Source organism: Rousettus aegyptiacus, unplaced genomic scaffold (assembly GCF_014176215.1).
Source record: "Rousettus aegyptiacus isolate mRouAeg1 unplaced genomic scaffold, mRouAeg1.p scaffold_m13_p_7, whole genome shotgun sequence".
In the NCBI taxonomy this organism is placed as follows: Eukaryota; Metazoa; Chordata; class Mammalia; order Chiroptera; family Pteropodidae; genus Rousettus; species Rousettus aegyptiacus.
Window position 1 is genome coordinate 10,328,821 of NW_023416310.1, and position 22,624 is coordinate 10,351,444.

At 51.8% G+C, this 22,624-nt stretch overlaps 1 long non-coding RNA gene across 6 annotated transcripts in view; it reads left to right on the forward strand.

The window, feature by feature from the left end:
• The window catches only part of LOC107510831, a 143,970-nt gene that overhangs the window by 30,149 nt on the left and 91,197 nt on the right, over positions 1-22,624 (forward strand). The window lies entirely within an intron of this gene.

Below are 22,624 nucleotides of genomic sequence, written 5' to 3' on the forward strand. Positions count from 1 at the left end.
ATTTTACATGGAAAAAGAGGATCAAAGGCATTAAAGACCCATTATTTAATGTCAAAGCAATGTTTTATTGGGTTTTCATGAATTAAAATAGATCAAGGTCTTTTCTAAGTTCAGAAACAAAAGTGAATAAATTTAGGATGAGGATGTAGCATGGAAGAGAAGAAAGTTAAAATACTAGAAGTTATATACTTAAAATAATGGTTCTTTGCCCCTCCTCCAAATCTTGTGTTTGATAGAGAAACAGAGATGAATCGTTTTCATTAGCTAAGCGTATTCTAATGTTCTATTAGCAAATGGAAATCCTATTATAGTCCCTGGTGGAATAATTTAAGCTAGTATTCTTTATGTGGCTTTGCATATCCATATCTGACTTCGTAGTTTTAACCAAGATCCAAATCAAACAAAATTAGTTAATTTCATCTTTCAGTAAGACATTGTTCAACTAACACACAGGTGTACTCTTTGGAAAGGAGCCAGCCAGAAAATACTTGAAATTGACTACAGAGAAATTACTAGACTTTACTAAAGACCATAGGCTACAGTTTTAATTACTTAAAGAGCAATTTATTTAAATAGCCAAGAGGGGTTTAATCTCAGCTGAAAATGTTTGGGTAGGTTCCATATTAGCTTATTCTACATTCTAAATTCTAAATCTTGTGCTTTTTTCTTCCCAAAGTACCATATTGCTTTTTGGGTCATGCCAATAAATACAAAGTTCTTAATAGTTGAAATATGGGCAAACAAGAAATACTTACTCACTGTCTGGATACTCTTGATCCGCATGTCTAAGGTACTTAGAATGAATGATACCCATGCCTCTCTGTTCTGCAAAAAGAGCCAAAAATCTCCAAAGATTTGATTTTCTTATGGAGCTTCCAATAATAATACTTGATTATACAAGAAATTGATGTAGTAATAGTTTCAGAGAATGATACTGCTTAGCACTTAAGCATTTGTCATCTTCAAAGTGTTTTAACTGTTTAATCCTCATAAAACCCCTGCGCAGTGAGGAAGTCAGCAAGCAGTACATTATTCTCGCTGTTCGTAGTCTTGAACTCAAACCACCGAAGCATGTTTGCTTCCTCCTGTATCACTTGGATCCAGCCAGGGTGGAACTGTGAGAACTGTTTCTTTCATTCTTTCATTTTGTTTCACATAAGCCATGAGGCTGGCAGAGAGCTGCTCTGTTCTTATTCTTATTTTATTTTATTTTTTACATTATAAACATTAACTCAGTTATCTTAATGTCGCAAAATACCTGGTGGGTACCTTTGGTAATACAGGCGAAACAACTCCAAGGTCTCTGCCTTCTAATTCCGGAACACTAGATTCGGAGATGTCTTTAATCGTTAAGAAAGTTCCTTTGCTTAAAAGATAGTATAGAAGTAAGGGGAACTTTGAAGACTTACAAGCATTTAAACCTCATCTCGATGAAATTTTTGAAATTTTAAATAAAATTATTCAGATTTAAGAGGAAAATACTTAAATATTTTTCACAAAGTTCCATTATTATTCGGGAGGGTACGGGGGCTAGTTTGGGGGAGTAGGCTGGGCCTGGCTCATGGTCACCCCAGATCTTCAGACTGCAGACATCTGAGCTAGCCCAAGAGAGGAGCAAAGGGGGAAGGAATACCAGGGAGCCAGAGCCATCATTTCAGTCTGGGTTCAACTGGCAGCAACAAGCCCTAGGAAAGGGGACATAAATGCCCCACTCCAGGTTTCTCCTTGAGAATCGTGGCCACGTCCCTGGGGCTCCTTGGCGGATCCAATGTGCCTTGTGGCTGGAGCTCTGGAGCTCAGGGTTGGACACTCTCGCCCCTCCTTCACTTCCCACATGCTCTCAGAAGCCCCAGTGAGGCCTCCTGGGCTCAAAGTCACTCTTCGCGGAACAATTTCCTTTGAGACATGTTCATTCTCAGTAAAATATATTTATTGAATTCTCACATGCACCTGCTTAAAGACCCCTCAAGAAGTTGAATTCTGAGTACCCCTTAGAGATGGTTTTCAACTGAGAATGAATTTCAGATCTCTGTTTGACAGGCAGAAAGCCGAGGGTGTGTGGTGGTGGAGTGGTGGGCAGGAGGGACCTCAGGACAGGAAGAGGCCTTGCCTACCAAGTTCAAAGACTTGACGAACGTTTCATGGGCAAATCCCTTTGACCTCATAGCAGATTCCAGTGGACAGATTGCGACAACTTTCCCTTTGGCTTTCCAGAGGCTATGATGAGTGTCCCTGGAGCCAGGATTCCAACCCAAGATGCCCTGTTTCCAAAACATATGCTCTCCTGCAAACCAGCCCCTTTACCCTCCCTAAGGGCAGCCTCCTCAGCCTCTTGTTCTTGTTTCTTGGGTTTTCCGTCCCTCAGAGTCCTGCTCGAGGTCTGGGGTTTGAACTGGGAAGCAGAGGTTGGGAGCCCATGGCTGCAGGTCTGGGGAGCTTTAATTAGAGGCTTCTCCAGACCACCCGCCTGCCAGCCTCTCCAAGCCCTTGCCGTCTGTATCCCTGAAGGGTCCTCACTGCTGTGGGTGGCAAACCACAGTAGGAAGCCTGAAGGTTGTCAAGTGGGCCTGAGGAGCCTCTCAGACCTCAGCTGGTTTTAATCCTATAAAACCGAAACGTAATACATGAGGCGGGCAAGATAAAAAACGCTTTCGCATTGCGTCGATGCTCCATGTTGGACTCCAAGCCCCATGCAGTTGAGTTCAACTACGATGCTAATGGCGATGAGAGCAGTAATCACAGCAATCACAACGAGCACATGATGATAAAAGAGACAAAGCAGAAACCAAAGGGAGAACCCTGACACCTGTCTGGTGCTACCTGGCGCACGTGTGTTGTCCTTGTTGATTAAACAGGAAGCCCAGGTAACGGGGCCCAGCGACTGCAGGGCCCCCTGCCCCCCGCAGCTCTGCCGGAAGCGCTGCCAATGCTACTCCCAGGTCCTCCTCAGGCCTGGGGCTGGTTGCCCAAAGCCGAGCCTGAGAGTCCTGGCGAAGTTCTGTTGACTTCTCCCCAGCGACGTTGGCCTGAGTTTCTGAGACACACTGGCCTGAAAGGCCAAGTAGGCATTCGTCTAGGTTTCCTCCTGAGGAGACTTTGGCAGCGGGAGTCGAGACGACTAAGTCACAGCTGAGAGCAAGTGCCCAGGAGGAGACGGAAAGCTCACGAGAGAAAGCATTTTCCTCAGCCCCTTTTGTTACTTAAGAAACTCAGTACAAGAAGTGTGGGACCTTTCCATGCCGCTAGGTGAATGCCTTCTCCAGGCCCGCAGCGGCAGTCCCGAGCTTGCCCGCCACACCACCCACGGGCCTCCTCACTGTGGCCTCAGACCCCACCGTCCTCCCTACAGGGACCCACTTGCTTCTTTTCTAAATTGAACAATAGCAGACATTAACACAGCTGTACAATGGCCAAGCAGGTATATCCAGGCCCTGTCACACAGTAGGGGCTCCGAGATCTTCATAGAATGGGATGGACCTGGCTGACTCAAGGGCCTGGTGACTGCAGAACCAGCAATAGCCAGCCAAGGCCAGAACACAATGGCTACAATCAGCCGGCCCTGGCATAAGCTTCTGGCATCTTAGGGGAGGAGTTTTGAGGGTTTGCTATAATTGGAAAGTGTGATATGGTCCGTTCCCATAGAGAACAGAACAGTCAACACCTCTGGGAATGATTGGCAATCCTCTGTAGGGAGCACCCTTCAGCCGCTCTCTCTGGACAACTTCTTATCGTTCAGGACTCAACCCCTCTATGAGGTCTCCCCATCCCTGAGGGAGTGAATTTCATAGCCTCTCCTCTGTGCTCTCTCTCTATGGCCTTCTGCCGTATATATATTTCACGTGCGTCATAATCCTCTGCTCTCTCTGTCTCGTCCATTGGACTGCATACTTCCTGAGGGCAGCACGTCTATTTCTGATGCCTACCGTCATTTCTAGGAGATACAGAGTCCTCAGGAAATTTCGTGGAAATGAATGAGTGATGAATGAGTGAAGAAAGATTTCGAAGTGACTGGTTCTCAGAGCCAAACTGGGAACTCATTCCTCAACAATGGATGCACATTGTAGGGTGGGTGGAGTCTTCTGTGGTTAGGGAGCACTGGGATCTTGCTGAGCGAGAGCGACATTGAGATCGTGTGACCAGGGCCCCGGGGAATGAGCACGTGTTATTTCACCAAATGTTCCATGTGAAACGTCAGCACAACAAAATACTGGCACTCCCTGGGTGAAGACCTCTTTCCGTTGTATGGCCCAGAATCACCTACGCCTTGAGCTGGACAGGAAGCTTGTGCTTGTTACGTTCTGTATTGTTCTGAATAATTTTACCACTTTTTTTTTTTCTCCCCAAGAAACCGATCGACTTAAAGAGAGCATATTTGATAAAGGCACCCTTGTAAATTAGTAAACTCACTAAAAACATTTAAAAAATGGTTGCAGGTGTTTGTCAGTGACTGTGGCCAGGTTGGTTCACTTCTTCTGGCTCAGACCATTACTCGGTCTGAGACAGAGCCCAGAACTGCCAACATAACAGCCCCTCCATTGTCCTGAAAGATCTGGGTGTTGGCCCATAGACAAAACAAACATTCGGCTCCTCCGTCGTTATCAGACCAGTTGTTTCTATACTTCTAAAAAGCCCCTTTGCTAACCGTATGATGACAGGAAGGCCTGTACAACAGAAGGAGGCCCCAGCAAAGGGGAGAAGGCGTTCGAGCTCTAAGTACGCTGGGGCAGAATGAGGAAAGGATTGATGGAGAAAAAGGCAAAGTTTGCACTGAAGTGAAACCGTACGTCCTGGGTCTGAGAGTGGAAGGTTTGTCTGGAGCAGGGGAAGGAAATAGACCCCAGCTCCCTCAAGCCTGGTGGGCCGCTCAGCACCCCAAATTGGGAGATCTCGGGCTGGACATCCTCGCCGCTTTTGCATTATTTCATTAGGCTGTTGATACATAAACACATGGAAACAATCCACAACCAGGCACTGATTACATGTTCCTTCAAAGGCATGGCAGGCCCTGGATATTCTGTGAAAAATTATTTTAATCCTTCATTGACATCTAACCCACCCTCACATTTTCCAAAATTTCTTAGTCATGCTTTTCAGAAGGGTTGACTGCTGTTCCTTCGACATGACTTTGTACACAGTGTTCACTTCTCTCTTTTCTTCTGTCCTGGAGTAACCTGACGCAGGATGACAGCTGAGCTGCCCTCCAGAGCCACCATCCTTACCACAGAAAGCCACCCTTTCTGTGGCGGCCCATCAAGGAGCTCTACCATGCAAGAGCCATTTCTTCAGAGGCAGAGTTAATTCTCTTTTACTGGTTATGTGCGCAAAACTAGAGCCTTCTTAGTCAGCTTGTAAACACTTAGGGTATCAATATTTCTGTATCTCTCATCTTTCCTGATACTCTGCTGGCTACACAGTGGGTCTCAGTCTATGCCTTTTCATTCATTGACTGAGGGTCTAGCAGCCTCAGTTGTATATAAAGAATTAATTTTTCCTGTATGCATTTAGAACAATACTAGTTATGCACCATCCTTGGGAGAATAGGGAAATGGCCACTCTAATAAATTTCCGTGTTCTGTGGTTCAGATGAACGATGCCGATTGAGAAAGGCAGGCAAAGTTTGGGGTTACCAGGGGCAGAATCAGTGCTGAACCATCTAACATCATTGTCCACAAGGACAGTGATTGAACTGGCAGAGGAGGATTTACCAGAAACTAATGATGCTTAGGCATCATGGTTCCTTACTTGCACAGAGGCTCCTTCAAAGGCCCTGTATCTAATCTTTTATTTCTAATTTTAAAATATTTTTCTTAAAGACACCTCTCTTTCCTGTTCAACCGAAGAGGCTTCAGGCCTCATGAAATCTGGATCTTCCTGTTCCTTGTTCTGTGCTAGGCTGTGGGGTGAGGGGTATGTGAGAAATGCTGATGTAGGTTCTGTCCCTCTACGGCAAGAGTTGGGACATTAACATTACAGGTAAATAATTACCGTAGAACAACGCTCAGAAGTCCCTTAAACTTACCTAGGATACGTTTAAGACCAGCTGTTCCTGTTCCAGCAATAGTCTGACTTCCTGGAATTGAACATCCTTATCTGGTACAGGCATTACCTACAGTGTTCAGAAGATATTTGAAGGTAAACATTTCAATTACTTTGTCTGTGCCAGAAAAAACTAGAAATATTTATTAATCTGTCCATCTACCCATTTATCACTCTTTCATCCATCCATCCATCCATCCATCCATCCAACATTTGGAATCAGACCTGAATTCAATCTTTATAGCTTTGCCACCTACTAGCTGTGTGACCTCGGACTAATTACTCTTCTAAGCCTCAATTTCTTTAATAGTGAAATGACAATAATAATGCCTATGACATAGGATTGTCGTGAGGGTTAAAGGAGTTAAAATTTGTCAAGCACTTAGAAAAGTTAACTGGTACATAGCGAGCCCACAATATATGTGAGCTCTTATTACTTCTAAGTAATGCGGCAGGTCTGAAGGACGCATCAGTGGGCGGGGTGTGCTATCCCTAGGGAAGAAGCCAGAGTCGAAGTCTGCAGAAGTCCCCACGGTGGACACTAGCCAAGCCAGGCCACGCCAGATGAGGACGTTTTCCATTAGGATGGTCCAAGCATATCCAAGAAGTCTGTCCATCTTAGTTTTACTTCCTCCCACGAAGTCTGGAAGGTAGGCCTAGGACTAGCTGTGAGATGTAAAGAGATTAGCCAGCGGAACCTAGATAATAAATCATCCTAGACTCCTTTTTTTCCTATATCTTTATCCAAGTCGTTGGCAAATCCTATGACTCTACCTTCAACATAAATTTTGAATTTGTTCACTTCCTGCTATTTCCCCTTGTACTGTGCTGGTCCGAGCTACCCACGTCTTGCACGAGAGCAATAGCAGGAACCTCTGAGTGGGCTTCCTGGTCGTACCTTTCACCCTGGTGTCTGTTCTCCACAAAACAGCAAGGGCGACCGTGTCAACACATAAGTCAGATCTTGTCAAACTGTGCATAAAACCCTCTGACTCATTCCGCAAGTATTTATTGAGTACCAACTGTGTGCTAGGCATTGCTCCAAGTGCTGGGGATACAGGAGTGAATAAAACACAAAAAATTCCCTGCCCTCATGGAGCGTATGTCCTAATGGGGTAGATGATAAATAAAAATACATACGTCACATCTATAGAATATATAAGTGCTTAACATAGGCATGTGGGACAAGGGACGGTCACGTGGAGAAGGTGGAATCAGAGTGGATGAGCGGGAAGTCAGGTGGGTTTATGAGGATGAGGATTTTAGGAAGGGAAACAAGGAGGGCGAAGGCCCCAAAGCAGGTGTGACTTGTTTTTACTTCTTTTATTGAGATACAATTCACATATTATAAAATCCACAACTCAGTGGCTGTTCACACATCGTGCCACTGTCACCACTCCGGAACGTTTTCTCCACTCAGAATAGAAACTGTGACAGCGTTATTCACAATAGCCAAAAAATGGAAGCAACCCACACACCCGTCGACGAACGAATGGATACATAAAATGCGGTGTATCCATGCAATGGGGCACCGCTCAGCAATACAAAGAAAGGGGGTGTCGATGCGTGCCATGGCGTGGCTGAACCTCCAAAACATTATACTGCGTGAAAGAAGTCGGTCGGAAAGGATTGCATATTGTACAATTTAGTTTTTACAAAATACCCAGAAGAGGCAAACCCAGAAAGACAGAAAACAGTGAGTGGTTGCTTGGGATGAGCGCCTCTCGGAGCCGATGCTGAAAAGCTCCCCAGGTTGAACCGTTCACTTCCGTGGTACGGACGGCAGCCTAGAATCAGGTGAACTTGGCAGCAGTTTCCCACGGGGTCATCGTAAGTGGGGGCAGGAGGTGTTTCTTGGAGGTTTATCTTTCCATATGTGTCGAGGCAGGCTTTCTTTTGAGACAACATACCTCCTGACCTGACAGTCTGTTTAGGCACAGGCCTCCTGATACACCGCGCACCGGTTAAAATGTCCAATATGGAAAATATCATAACGGCTATGCAATGACGTTTGATTAAAAGCAGCTATTGCTTCAGATATGATCTGGGTCACCAGAAAATCGGGCACGTGTGCCGGCCGGTTTAATGACTTTATTCTTTTCTTTGCCCTTGTTTATCATTTTTTAACCTTGGGAGGTGAATTCTAGAGTTCTGCGTTCCCCAGATTGTCCCACCGCATTAATATCGAGGAGCAGAGATACATGGACACATGAAAACCATTTATGGGAGTAAGTGAGGTTTGGAGCACTGAACTTTTTGAATGTTTCGTTCTCAAGCTTTGGCTCATAACCTGAGAGGTGGAGATCCCTTCAACAGAAACAATAAGCCAAAGCTAACTAAGTCCTCAGATAACCGATGTCTGATGACCTTGGCTTTGTGTGTTTTGAGTTCCTTAACAGCCTGTGATCATCAAGTATGAAATCATGCCCTCCTGCAGTTCCCTTGTAACCTTATCTAAAATACAACAGAGTTTTATAATGAAAGGTAGCTGGGTTCCCATGTAGGGTCATGCGGTTTGTGTGAAGCATAAAAGTTCTTGGCTGAGGGGGCTGGTTGGGCTGGAATGGAGCCCTTCTGCTTGCCTTCCCTGTTCTCTGGTCCTGGGGTGTGTCAGCCCAAAGGATGGGACATCTTCTCATAATTCAGAAAGGGCGCTTTAGCCCTGAAGTGCTCACAGTGCCTGGGACTGGTATTTCCAGTGTCCTCAGCCTCCAGGTGACTCTCAGACTTCCTTAGTGCCACCCAAGGAGACAAGACCAGGCATGGAGGAATTTCTCCCTAAATTTAATTTTCCCCAAGTCCCTGATCTCCTCCATTTACTTTTAGCTTCTTCAGTGATATTTCTGCCCACAAATACTCAGCACACATGAAGGATTCTTTTGCACATCCACACCCCATGAGGATGTGATGCATAGAGCATGATAACATTTCATGACATTAACTTAAGTGGGGTTTTTCTCCCATGGTTACGCATCTTCTTCCTTCTCCACTCAGCCGGTTGAAACAACCAGGCTGGCCTGTGCTCCATCCCTCAGGAATGCGATGGGAAAAGTAGGAAGCAGAGAAAACAGTTGTCTCGATGTGTTTCCAGAACCTGATACTCTTAGAGGACTAGCGAGGACTCTGTGCGTAGCCAAGATGGAGGGGACATCCTGAGCAAGCGCAGAGATCCCCACTCCTGCCCTCTTTAGAGAGGGTCCCTCCAAGTGAAGGAGGGCGGGTAGACAGTCTACCTGTTGGTAATTCTGTTTGGAAGGATTCTCCTGCTCCAACATGGCATTAGACGGGTGCTGTGCCCTCGAGAGTAGCACAGAAAGGCTAAGAGAGTAGCTGGAGCTGAAGGGTCTTATGCCCAGAAGGAGGATGTTCTGAGGACTTGCGTGGACTGAAAACTGATGACTAGATAGGATGATGGGCACGATGCTCCCTGCCACCCAGTGCTTGGCACAATGCGAACTTCCCAGTCACGGCACAATCCTGGGGAAAATGGAGGCACTCGAGATTAGCATTCCGCCACCTCGGTGGAATGGGGCTCGCGAGAAATGAAGTTATAGAAAAACAGGTGAGACTGCACGCGTCATCCGTGAGCAGGGATTCAGACCTGCTGTGAGGTCTGCATAAACCAGACCCTCTTCCCTCCTTCCCATCTCTCACCCCCTTCTCTCTACCCTCCTTTCGGTATGTCAGTCATGCGCCCACATTCTGTGAGGGAACCCGAGGTATGCCCTGCAGCTGCCGGGGTGGGGAGTGGGTGTGAGGGGCTGAGCCCAGATGCCCCTGGACATGAAGCTGGCTTGAGGAAGGGCATGAGGAGCATCTGTGTGGCTTAGGTTTTCTCGTACTCCTGCAGCTTGTGGCCAGAACGAGGTGCTTCCAGGTTCTTCTCATCCTTCACCTCTGACTTTTTACCCAGTTATGAGGGAGAAGCCGGGCAGACCTCATTCTCATTTATCACAAGATAGAGGCGCAGAAGAGCAGCGCCTTGCCCAAGGCCACGTAGGAAGCCTGGGGGTGGCTTTCCCAAGGTTACAGTGGTGCGTGTAGGACTGGAAGTCAGACTTCTTCCGGGTTTCAGGTCTCCAGAGGCTCGGTCCACTAGTCTCACTGTGGCAGGTGTGTGTGCTTTGGATGATCCTTAGACCACTAGAGTGTGTGTGTGTGTGTGTGTGTGTGCGCGCGTGCGTGTGTGTGTGCGTGCGCGTGTGTGTGTGTGAGAGAGAGAGAAGAGGGGAGGGAAGAAGGAAAGAGGGGAGGGGAGGGGAGAGAAGACGGTCGCTCTTCATGTCTGCACAGAAAGACTTCTGGGGCCTCGGAGGGCGTCCCAGCTCAGCACACTCCTTGGAAGGTTGGGAAGAGGTGGGTGGTGTCAGGGGACCACTTACCTCTGGCCGGGGGTCTCCTTGCTAGGAAAGAAACTTCGATTTGGGGATGCTAGATCTGTGGGGGTGGCGGGGTGAACTGGATTTCAGAAAGGTGGTATGACAGCTCAGAGGGCGCACAGGCTGTCCCAGCAGGTCCCTCGCTCCCTCATGTCCACACACACACACACCGGCCGCAAGGGCTCGTGGCAGCATCTGCAGCGGCTGATCTCAGCCTGCGCCTGTCGAAGTTTCTGTTTGGAAAGTCCCGACATCTAGAAGCTTCATGACCGTTACCTCACTCATTACGTTTTCTTGGGGGGCCAGGGCTTCCCATTGTTCCCTGTGGACTCCGGAAGGTAGCTCGACATTGGGAAAAGTGCCTGGGTGACCGAGAAAACCCGTCGTTCGCCGCGCCGCGGCCCCTCTGCCGACCGGCCCCTCGCCCTGCTCTGGTCACACACGGAGCAGCTGGTCGCACCGTCCAATTGGCTTAGCTCAGCCATTAAACTCCGTTTGAAGTTTTATTCCCCTCTCTTGCTGCTATCTCACTGGGCAATCGTTCCCAGACATTTTTTAGCAAATAGCATTTTCTGTTCTGCTGAGTCCACAGGCCCCTGGCCCGCAGCCTGGTGTTTGAGCCCATCCCTTCCCCCAGTCATCTGAACCTCATTCTTTCCTGCTTTTTTTTTTTTTGAAAACAGTATTATTTACTTCGGAGGGTCTCGAGGGTACGGACTCGAGGTAGATACATGCCCCAGTTATTGTCGCACTACTGCCAAGCCTTGCCTTTCGCTTTATCGTTTACCCCCTGTCTATCTGATCCCTGCTCCAGAGGAGCCCACTTGCCTTCTAAGGCCCAGATTGCCATGTGCTGCCTTCATGTGTCTGAGGCTCGAAGGACCCCAGAGGCCTAGCTGTGAGTCCCCCTGCTCTCCCCAGACATGCCTCCACTCAGCGGGAAAGGCTCCCTTCCTGGCTAGTTCCCCTGTCAGCTGGGCCAGCCACATCCTGCCTGGTCCTCGATGGACTTGCCAGCCTAGTGAATTATTCCGTCAAGCCCATCACGTCCTTTTGTGGGAACCAGGGGCGTCCGGCCTCCTGTTCCCATAAAGCCTGCCTCCCACGGCCCCTTCCGGCTCACTCTGCTCCTGAGTGTGGCCCCGCGTGGTGGGTGGTGTCCTCCTCCCTCAGGTTGTGAGTACGCGTGACTAATAACTCGGCCTTGTCCGCGCGGTGTCGGGAGAGCCCTCCTTCACCAGCAGGCCGCATGGTGGGTGACAGGAGCAGCACCCCGCACAGCGTGTTTAATGCCAGCACTCCCAAACCGTCTCCCACAGTTTTACATAGACGCTACAGCCATTTAAAACACACAGCGTGTTTTCCCTTTGCATCAGGTGCGGCGCCGTAAATCTCGCCATTTCTCACCGTAGCACTCGCTCTCTGTGGCCAGCCACATCCCTTTGTCACTCGCTGTTCGTTGCGCCCCCTGCTCCTTTTTGAGGGCTTACTCTGCTGTCAGGGGAGGTGGGGCAGGCTGGGCGTGCAAGGCTCATCATCTCTGGGAGCAGTCCTCAGTCAGCAGTCGTGGCAGTACCCGCTTTCTCACGACGCAGGCATGCTCTAGGCAGCACCCCGGAGGGTGGAGCCCCAGCCGCCCACAGAGCCATGCGGCTCATTAATGCTGTCGCCCCCTCCCCTCCCTGCCCTCCCCTCCCCTCCCCTGCCCTCCACTTTCATGTCTCACTTCCTCACTCGCCCACTGGCGCTTCCCGGGGTCACGACCCCAGCAACTACTTGCCCTCGAATCCTTGTCTTAGATTCCGCTTCCGTTTTGCCCTCGACACTGTTCGAGAACTCCACACGTTGCCGCACTCGGTTGCATGGAATCTCGACACGGGCGTTCACATGTGTGCGTCACACCTCCACTTCCTGGCGACAGCTCCGCTGCGTGTAACCGGCCTGCGACCAGAAACAGCACTGAGCCGGCCGCCCTCCGGTCCCTCTGCACGTGGATGGAACGAGGGTCTGGGGCGCGCACGCAGACGTGGGACCGCTGAGTGTGAGGGGGGGTGCGCGTGACGCGTCACTGAGTGCCGTCGGAGTCCCGGGGGGATGTGCGTGACGCATCACTGAGTGCCGTCGGAGCCCCGGGGGGGGTGCGCGTGACGCGTCACTGAGTGCCGTCGGAGTCCCGGGGGGGGGTGCGCGTGACGCGTCACTGAGTGCCGTCGGAGCCCCGGGGGGGTGCGCGTGACGCGTCACTGAGTGCCGTCGGAGTCCCGGGGGGGTGCGCGTGACGCGTCACTGAGTGCCGTCGGAGTCCCGGGGGGGGGGGTGCGCGTGACGCGTCACTGAGTGCCGTCGGAGCCCCGGGGGGGTGCGCGTGACGCGTCACTGAGTGCCGTCGGAGTCCCGGGGGGGTGCGCGTGACGCGTCACTGAGTGCCGTCGGAGTCCCGGGGGGATGCGCGTGACGCGTCACTGAGTGCCGTCGGAGTCCCGGGGGGGGTGCGCGTGACGCGTCACTGAGTGCCGTCGGAGCCCCGGGGGGGTGCGCGTGACGCGTCACTGAGTGCCGTCGGAGTCCCGGGGGGGGGGGTGCGCGTGACGCGTCACTGAGTGCCGTCGGAGTCCCGGGGGGATGTGCGTGACGCATCACTGAGTGCCGTCGGAGCCCCGGGGGGTGCGCGTGACGCGTCACTGAGTGCCGTCGGAGTCCCGGGGGGGGGGGGTGCGCGTGACGCGTCACTGAGTGCCGTCGGAGTCCCGGGGGGATGTGCGTGACGCATCACTGAGTGCCGTCGGAGTCCCGGGGGGGGTGCGCGTGACGCGTCACTGAGTGCCGTCGGAGTCCCGGGGGGGGTGCGCGTGACGCGTCACTGAGTGCCGTCGGAGTCCCGGGGGGGGTGCGCGTGACGCGTCACTGAGTGCCGTCGGAGCCCCGGGGGGATACGCGTGACGCGTCACTGAGTGCCGTCGGAGCCCCGGGGGGGGGGGTGCGCGTGACGCGTCACCGAGTGCCGTCGGAGCCCCGGGGGGGGGGTGCGCGTGACGCGTCACCGAGTGCCGTCGGAGTCCCGGGGGGTGCGCGCGTGACGCGTCACTGAGTGCCGTCGGAGTCCCGGGGGGGTGCGCGTGACGCGTCACTGAGTGCCGTTGGAGCCCCGGGGGGATACGCGTGACGCGTCACTGAGTGCCGTCGGAGTCCCGGGGGGGGGTGCGCGTGACGCGTCACTGAGTGCCGTCAGAGCCCCGGGGGGTGCGCGTGACGCGTCACTGAGTGCCGTCGGAGCCCCCTCCGGAGTGGTGCCTGCGTGTTTCCCCATCCGCAGTGCGTGAGAGTTGACTTTCCCATGTTGCAGCCGGGGTTCTCCGGAAACAGGCACCGTGGTGGAGTTCAGTGAGCGAGAAGGTGCGTATTGGGGACCGCCACCTAGGAAAGAAAGAAGGAAGAGGGAAGATGTGATGGAGAAAGAAGTCGGACAGCGAGGCAGGCCTGGCGAAGCCTCTGGGAGTCTCGGGGACCCCATGGGAAGCTCTGGAGTGAGTGTTGTCCATCAGCGCCGTGCACCGGGCTGAAATGGCCAGGCCTGCACATCGCACGTCTCTCACTGTGGCCGGGCCTGACACCGGTCGAGGCTGTCTGCTGAAGGCACTGCTGGCGGGCGGGCAGCAAGTCCCTCCTTGAAGAGGGATCTGGGAGCACATCTCCCCGCCCACGCGCTCTGTGAGAATGGTATCTCACAGCTGTTTTGATTTGCAGTGCCTTGATTTCTGGTGAGCTTGAAAATGTCTTTTTGTGCCAATTAGTAAAGCCGATATTCAGCCAGTAGGAACCAGACGTTAAAATAGCAATTACCTGAGCGCCCGAGTTCTCTCTCTCACCTGGCCCAGCCCATGCAGCTCCTGACTGGGACATCCTCATAATCCAGTGACCACACAGGCGGCTGCACCACAGGAGACCTTCACGATCCTGCCTCAGTGATTCAGACAGCTTGTTCCGATTGGCCAGTACCTGTGCCATGTCTGTTAACTGCTCCGAAAATCACCCCAAGAATGAAGCTGCTGTTCCCTTTCTGTGAATTGCCTATTTACGGCTTTCTCCCGTCTTCCTGTGGGGTGTCTAAATCGCATCCAGGAGGAGGATGCTGTTTCAGGCGTCAGGGCTTTGGGGGTGGTGAGTGTGGGCTAGGAAGGGGGGAGAGAGGGTTTAGGCTGGTACCTCTGTAGGCTGGCACACTGCACGAACCAGCAGGTCAGGGCCTAGGGGGGGGGGGGGTCCCTTGGGCACAGGATAGCAGGGACCAGCACCTGTGGTAATCAGTGACATTCCTCAGGAAGTCCTCCTGCACACCTACTGTGTGCCGTCCCCGGGCTCCGTGACTGCAGCCACGTCCCGTTTGTCCTGTTCGCTGTGGCCTGGTCCATGCTCTCTCCCAAACGCCTGCTCTCTGCTCCTAATCCCAAGGAGCCCTTATTTCTAAATGCAAATCTGGACACATCTCTCGAATTTTTAATAACCTTTTAAAAGCCCCTCTTTTTTATTAGTATTTTGTTATCCAGGGAGCATCATTGGTTGGAGTCCTTTTATTTAGCTTTATATGATGAGTAAAAAGATAAATGTCCCTCAACAAGATAAAAGGAATTGACATAAACTTTAGTTGTTTAGAATTGTGAGGTTTTAGGTATTTAAAAAAACATAAAAAGGAATTCTTATTTTCTATTGCTAAAATTGCTTTTGGATTATAGGACTCTGAAATGGTTGATTCGTTGTTTTGCATTTTTAATGTCCATAGCTCTGGACCTGAATTTTGTTTTTTAAAAATCTGCCAAGAATAAAAGTAAGAGCTTGGAAAGAAAAAAAAAGCTCCTCGTTGCTTAGAGCATAAAATCCATTAGCCCAGCACACAAGATCCTCCGTGAGCTGGCCCCAAACTCTCACCCCCCGGCGGGCAGCCTCGTCCCCAGCCCGCCACCTACCCTCTCCCTCCTCCATCCCCAAATGGCCCTGGTGCTCTCAGCGGCCCTGCGCCTTTGCCTTGAATGCCCGCCCATTGCTCCCTTATGGGACAACTCCCAGAAGTCAGGTTTCCCGGACTCCTCGTGGTCCCCCACCGGCCTTTGGGGCCTGAGATCGAAGGAAAGGAATGAACCAGGTGAAGAAAAAGGAGAACAGAGGTGGGTATCCCAGGCAGACAGAACTGCGTGGGCAAAACACTGGGGTGGGAGGGAGCATGGAGGCTTTGTGCACCAGCAGGCAGTAGGGGGCCGCGGAGAAGAGTGGGTGTCGTGTGTGTGTGTCGGGGACTATCGGGAGGGTGGCTAGGAATGAGATCTAAGAGACAGGCAGGCACCTCGCAGTCAGGTGTGACCTAGCTCTGGCAATGGGGGGGGGCACTGGGTGGGTTAAACAGGCGGAAGCCCAGCCAGGTCGTGGATGGATTCGTCAGCCTCATCTCGTGGTTCTGTTCAGCAGTTTACCCGGCCGGGGCCTTTCCCCTGACGCTTGTGTTGGGCGAGCTCCCACTGGCCACTGGGCAGAGGGACTGGCTTTCTCATCTCCTGGAGACTTGCCACTTTGCTGATAGTATTGCCATGAGGGTCCTAGGACTTCTTCTGGTTTTAGGGCAGCTGAACACAAGTAGAGCCTGGGCTCGCCCCTGAGGCTTCAGCCCGTGTTAAAGTTGCTCCTTGTCTGAGTGGAATGGTCTTGGGGGGAGGGGCGAGGCGTGGGCAGGGGGAGCTCGGCGGTGAGGCTGAGGCCAGCTGCCTTTGGTGGTTCTGCCGAATGTCCTGATTGCTTTCATGGCTTTCCAGACTCGGTCCCTAACCGAGAGGACATAGGTGCCACCAGGACGGTGCCCAGACTGGGCCAAAAGATCCCCACAGAGGAAGAGCCAGTGCTGAGGGGGCCCCACAGGAGCCTGCGTTTTCATTACTAAGCAACTTTCGGAGGAGTGTGTTTGGGGAAAGAAAGACGGTGGGGTAATAAGCCCGGAATAATGGCTGCCATGTGGAGGGAAGGCAGTGTTACCCAGCTCAGGACGAGAAAACATGGTTTATATTTTCAACAGTTGGAAAGAGAAATGAAAACTGAATATTTGCTGCACCTGTGAAAACATATTTGATCATGATGGCAAGTCCAGCATTCTTAGTGCGGGATTCATATTTCATAACTCGTGTTCAAACAAGAAAAATGATTATAATGTTAAGTATTTCCTGAGTTTATTTTGATGGATGACAGAATAAGTACTGTATCTTTCACTCATTAAAATACAGATTGGTGTAATTTAATAAATGAACTTAATACACAGATGTTCCAGGCTGTTTTAGCAGGGTGTATATTAATCAACTTCTTTATATATGATCCTCTTTTATATTTTTTAAAGAACTTGCAGGAGCCAAGAATTTATTAGATTTGCATGCTCGAGGACGAGTATCCGATGTCAGGTACATGCAGGAGTGTATTAAGATGAAACAGAGCCAGAGTCTGCAGAATGGCCAGGCCCCGCCAAGGGTCGTCCCCAGGCTCCTGGCTGGCTCTCTGAGTTGTCTCAGAGCCCCCATCCTGCATTAGGTCTCGGGTCTCTGCTGAGTTTGCTTGCTTCTGTCTCTGCCTCAGAGCCACTTAGAGGTCCCTCTGGAAACTCAGGTGGGAGGTGGTGGCCTTGGGCACTTCGGTGGCCCAGACCGGACAGTGGCTCTGCTTGGGGAAGAGGCCTGGAGACTGCCGGGGTCTCCAGGGCCCTTCTCAGCTTCCCTGGCCTTCGCCCGTGGCCTCAAACCAATGTCACTCTCCCTCTCCTCCCTCTCTCTTGGCATCACACTTGGGGTTGTGCTTTGTTCTGTGTGCGCTGGTTTTACATGAGGGAAGCTCATCTCGTTAACAAGGCTAGACAGACTGAGGGTGGGAGCTGTGCCTTCTGCAGCCCCCACAGTCCGCGCTCAGTGAATTGTCTGGTCTGCATGGAATCCATGCGTCAGTCAGGACCTGTTTCCCTACTGGCGAGGCTTCGGAAGGGACACGGAAACCCTGGCTCACAGTTCCAGAGCAGGGGTCCTCGACCCCCAGACCTCAGACCACAGACTTAGTCCGTTAGCGTTAGGAACCAGGCTGCACAGCAGGAGGTGAGCAGCTGGCGGGCGAGGGAGCAGAGCTTCCTCTGTATTTGCAGCCACTCCCCACCTCAACAGCATCCCGCCTCAGCTCCACCTCAGATCCTCAGGCATTAGGATCAGGCATAGGAGCCCCAGTCCCTGGTGCCAAAAAGGTTGGGGACCGCTGGTCTAGAGGATACAGGTCGGCACGGGGAGGCAGCATGAGGATGCCGCGCTAACTTACCTCCTGGCGAAGGGCAGAAATAGCATGAGAGTAGAGACTTCACTTCTCCCACCCTCTCCTCTCCTCTGCGGATCCTGTCGAAAAGTGATTTGGAGTTCAGGGACATTGTCTCCGGCCAGCAGTGGTGGTGGGGAGGGCTGGGGGAGGTGTCTTAGGCCAGGCAGCTCATTTTTGCAGCCTGCTCTGTCCACGCAGAGCGCACGGTTTCTCTCAAAGCACCTTGCGAAGCACTGGAAGTTCTGGAACTCTGTATTGCTTGATGCAGCACACTGGGTCGGGACCCCTGCAGGGCCAGGGGCTCCGCCTTCATTTCAGTTAGGCACCTCTCTCCTCATTAGAGTTTAGCCCGCACGCCCTCCCCGCCATGCTCTCCCTCCATCGCCCGGGTAGGTAGTCAGTGCAGGTCGGTTTGCATGGCATATGTGAACATGGGCACCGACGTCCTTCCAGCTCCTGCCAAGGATGGGTGCTCCCTGGCCGCTGCAGCCTGAGCCGGCCCATTCCCTCTGCAGCCCTCGGTGGCTCATCAATCACGCAGAAGGTCCTGCGGGTGGGTAGTAGCTCTGCTGTCACATGCCTGTTTGCAATAAGCTCCGGCCGTAATCATTAATCATTCATCGAGGCTGTGGTTAGCGGCCCTCAGTCAAGTGGATGGTTTCAGGTTTTCCAGGCTGAGTGCCTCTCCAACAAGCATCCTCCTCGGCCCTTTCATGTGCAGCCATTTGATGTTCTGTGCATGCCGGGCTGGCCACCACGGCCAGGCTTTGTTTTGGAGGGTTGGTCTGAAAGCTTCCCTCAGGGCCAGTGGAAGAAAGTTCTGGGCCCCAGCTCCACGTCTGCTCAGGAAACAGCTTGGAGGATGAGTTTGTTCTGAGATCTTGCTGAGCACCCAGTTCTCTGCCAGGCCGTGGGGATCCGAGAGAAGGAGAAGGTGCTCACCGTCCTCAGTATCCCATCTAGGGACAGAGCAAGACTGGATTTATTTGGGTTCGGAGGACCGGAACAGGCCTCCAGTGTGTGTGTGTGGGTTTCTCACGAGAGCAGATGCTCGGAGGCTGGGCAGCGGGTGGTGGTGTGGGAAGAGGACTGAGGGCATCGCAGGCCACAGGCGGGGACAGCTCTGTGTACGGCACTGCTGCGTGGTCCTACTGTGTGGTCTGAGCCGGGCCCCGGATGCTGCTTGAAGCCATTGGATAAAAGGTCTGGGAACAGTGGCAGCAATGAAAATCTTCACCCCCCCCCCCAAAAAAAAAAATGTGAGAAAAACTAACTTTACATCTAATCTGAAGATGACAGTGTTTTCTGCAAGTTACTAATATGGTCACTGTTGGGAGATCCTGTTATCCAGGAAGATACATAGGAGTGGAATGGAGCCGGGAGAGGCAGGCTGCCGTTCAGCCGGTGCTGGGAGCTCTGCCAGCGGAGAGGAGAGGAAATGTCCTGGAAATGCAGTGACAGAGGGGTGGGAACACCCCACAGCCAGGGCCGCACCTTGCTTTTTAACGTCCATGTCAGGAGCCACGAGAGGCAGGCCCTGGGGCCGGGGCTGTGGGCCTTGTTGAAATGTGAAGTCAACATTTCATTTCAGTCAGACGTCACTGACGCTGATGCCCCAGCCTTCTTTCAGTATCTTTCCCAGAGAGTGTTTCTTGCCAAGACATGTATTTGCTGCACGTTCATCCACTGAGGGCCTACTCTGAAGAAATAAAAGGACTCGGGGTGTTCTGAGTCGAGAGAGCTTGCGTCTGCTTGAGGGGACCATAGCAGGTGGGATTGGGCAGAATCTAGAAGGACAGGACAAGTTCCCCAGGCAGAGGGGGGCAAGGAGAGCTCACTAAGTGGGTGGCGCAGGGGGCCTAAAGGCACAGAGGACAGTCTGAATTGCCGGCGTCCAGGGTCCTTGTGCCAGGGTGTTGGGAGACGAGGCTGGGGGGCCAGGGGGATGGGAAGCCTGGTACGTCAAGTCTCTAGCACTGGGGAGCCGCATTCTGCCCCCAGATCACCGCCCTGTGCCAGTCACGCCCCTCGTTCCTGCTGCACGAGACGCCCCTGCCACCTGAGCGCCCTGCTCCGTGAACATTTCTCTCGCCCTGTCTCTTCCCGCCAAGAGAGTTTTGCTTTCTTTGCCTCTCGGAGAATTTCTCCTCATTCTTTAAGATCGAGCTACAATGCTCGCTCCCCCTTGCGTCCTCCCCTGATTGCCACGGGTCTGTGCGAATTACCCCTTCCTCCGGATCCCAACCCTGGGGAGCTGGGGTTGCTGTTGCCACCCCACCGGGAGCGAGTTTGGGGGTGGGCACTGGTGAAGATCTAAGACCTGCTTCTGCCACACACTGCCTGGGTAACCCCTTCGATTTCCTCATCTGTCAAAGAGGAAAACTATTGCGGTGAGTTTTGAGTAGTAATACATGGAGGGTACCAAGTGCCGTATGCAATGCCTGCTGCAGAGCGTGGCCTGGAGCAGAGGCTCAGACGAGGCCAGCTCCTTCCCGCTGCCTGACTGCATGCATTCCGTCTCTCGCACTGTCAGCCTCTCACAGGTCGGTCTCCACAGCTGGGCTCCGAGACCCGCAGGAGATCCCACGTTTCTGGGACCCTTCGCGTCTCACACAGTAAGTGACAACCTGCTTCAGCAGAATTCCTTTACCGTGGAGAAGGGGCGAGGCTGTTCGGGCCAATTCGTAGATGTGGGAATCGAGTTTGTTTGTTTGTTTTTCTTATGAATGTTCTGATTGAGCCAGAAACTTTCTGAAGTCACACAATTCTCCGATCCCCAGAGAAGGATTTGAATAAAGTATCCTTTTGCTGGAAGGAAAATTAGAGATAATTAGCCCGGTGGTTTTCAAAATTTGTAAAGGACTGGAACCATTTTTTTTTTCAAATGAAATTTTATATGGAAGCTTAAGCTACACAAGCAGACAAAGCATTATTTATGAATATATTGATAAATCACATTGACAGATGTTATTATATAATTTTAAGCTCATAAAAAATAAAGTAAATCACCTATACAAGTGTAGTCATCATTTCGAGCTTATGACAAATAAAAGAGCACAATGAGATTATTTCTGATTGACATAACAATTAGAAATTCGGCATTAGGACCTTTAATTCAGTTTCAGAATGCAGTTCACGTTCGTGTTTTGATGCATTTGCACAACCTGGAGAAAACCTCGTTTCACGGTGCTGTGTCCATCCGAGTGATGACTGTTTTATAGCAGTTTGCCCCGTGGTCTCAGTGCCCTTCAGTTAACCGGACAAATGGCAGGAGGTACTCCGTTTTGAGATGTCCACAGAAACAGCTAACCTGGTCACATAAGTCGTCCGTCTACACGGTGTTAAACATGGCGAGCCCATCGATCTTAGTTTTAAGATTACACTTTTATCATGGCTAAAAACATTTTTTAAACGTAAAAATTTTTAAATAAAACATTTCTGAAATCTGTAAAGTAACTTCTTTGGTCTGTAAGGCCCAGAGCGTGTGATACGAACTCACCGAGCGAGTGAGTAAACTGAGGCCTGGATGTGACAAGGACGCGTCCAGGCCACACAGAGAATCGGTGGTGGGGCGAGGCGAGAACTTCGTCCCCCTGTGTCCCGCCCCAGGGCTCTTTCAACTACATCCTCTATCTCTCTTTCCCAATTCGTATTAGTAGAAAAGTACTTTTTGTTGCTATTTGTTTTCTGATAAGTCAGATGCTCCAACTCTGAGGTTGGATGTATATTCGAGGCCGTCGTAGATCGCGGCCGTGAGCGTGAAGCCGGCTGCTCCCTGGAAACCCCGGGCCGGCCGGACGTCTTCATGTCTTCTGGTCGCACCCAGAGCGTTCTGCCCTGGTGCCAGCTCCCTGAAGCGGACTTGGTCAGCTGGGCCTCCACAGTGACGATGATTTCGTGTTCGTTCCTCTGTCAGGAAAGTCAAGAGCAAAGCTGGTAATCCGTGCTGACTAAGCTCTTTCATTAGAAGAGCTCAAGGGAGAGGGTGGGGAACGGAGCGTTTCTTCGTACAGCTGTCCCGGATCCTGAGGATGATTGGTGTAGTTAAGGAGAAATTCTGATAATGTGGAGCGTATGGAAAAGTTTAAGGCAAAGATGATGGGTCATTTTCCAAGTGTTCGAGCTGGATATCAAGGGCTGTGCAGCTTCCTTTCCCAACGCCTGCGCTTCCTGGCTGGGCTGATCTCACGTGGTGGCCTCCGTGAATTCCCAGCTCATGGATGGCACCTCCCCAGTAAGCCATAATGAGGTAGAGAGTGTCACAGAGGGACCCCAAATTTCCTGCTCCTCACTCAGGAAAGCAAGAGAAAGCCTTGTTCTGGAGAGCGCTGGATGTTCACGCGCAGCTGCTGCAGCCTCTTCTTCAGCCCCTCGCGCCTGGCCTCAGGTTCTGGTCGGCAAGTGCTCGGCGCCCAATTCCAGGCGGCATTTTAAGGTTGGCCTCTCGTCTTCAGGCAGCCCTTCCTGGGGTCGTTCGCACCTGTAGACTGACGGTCCCCATCAGACTCCTCTACCTCCAGGCACTTCTTCTTCCACCTGCACATCCCAGGGGGCCGGAAAACAGGTCTCCGGAGAGAGCTCCTCTCCTGCCTTAGCTGGGTTTGAGGTTGGGGCCACTGGTGCCCCAGAAGAGGGAGCTAAAGGTCTGATTGCCGTGATGGGGTAAGTGGCTGGCATTGCCCCTTTCTTGAGAGCAGAACGTTCTGCAGAATTTAGAAAGCACGAAGGCCCCGAGAGGCCAAAACTGCATGACAAGATTGCTGAGAAGAGAGAGGAAATAACGAAGGGAAGTTTGAGGTATTCAGACTAGGCCTAGGCCTCCTGGCCTACTTTGCCCCAGGAAAAGGCAGGTGAAGAAATTGTTTAGTGTAGTGGAGCATTTTGAGGTG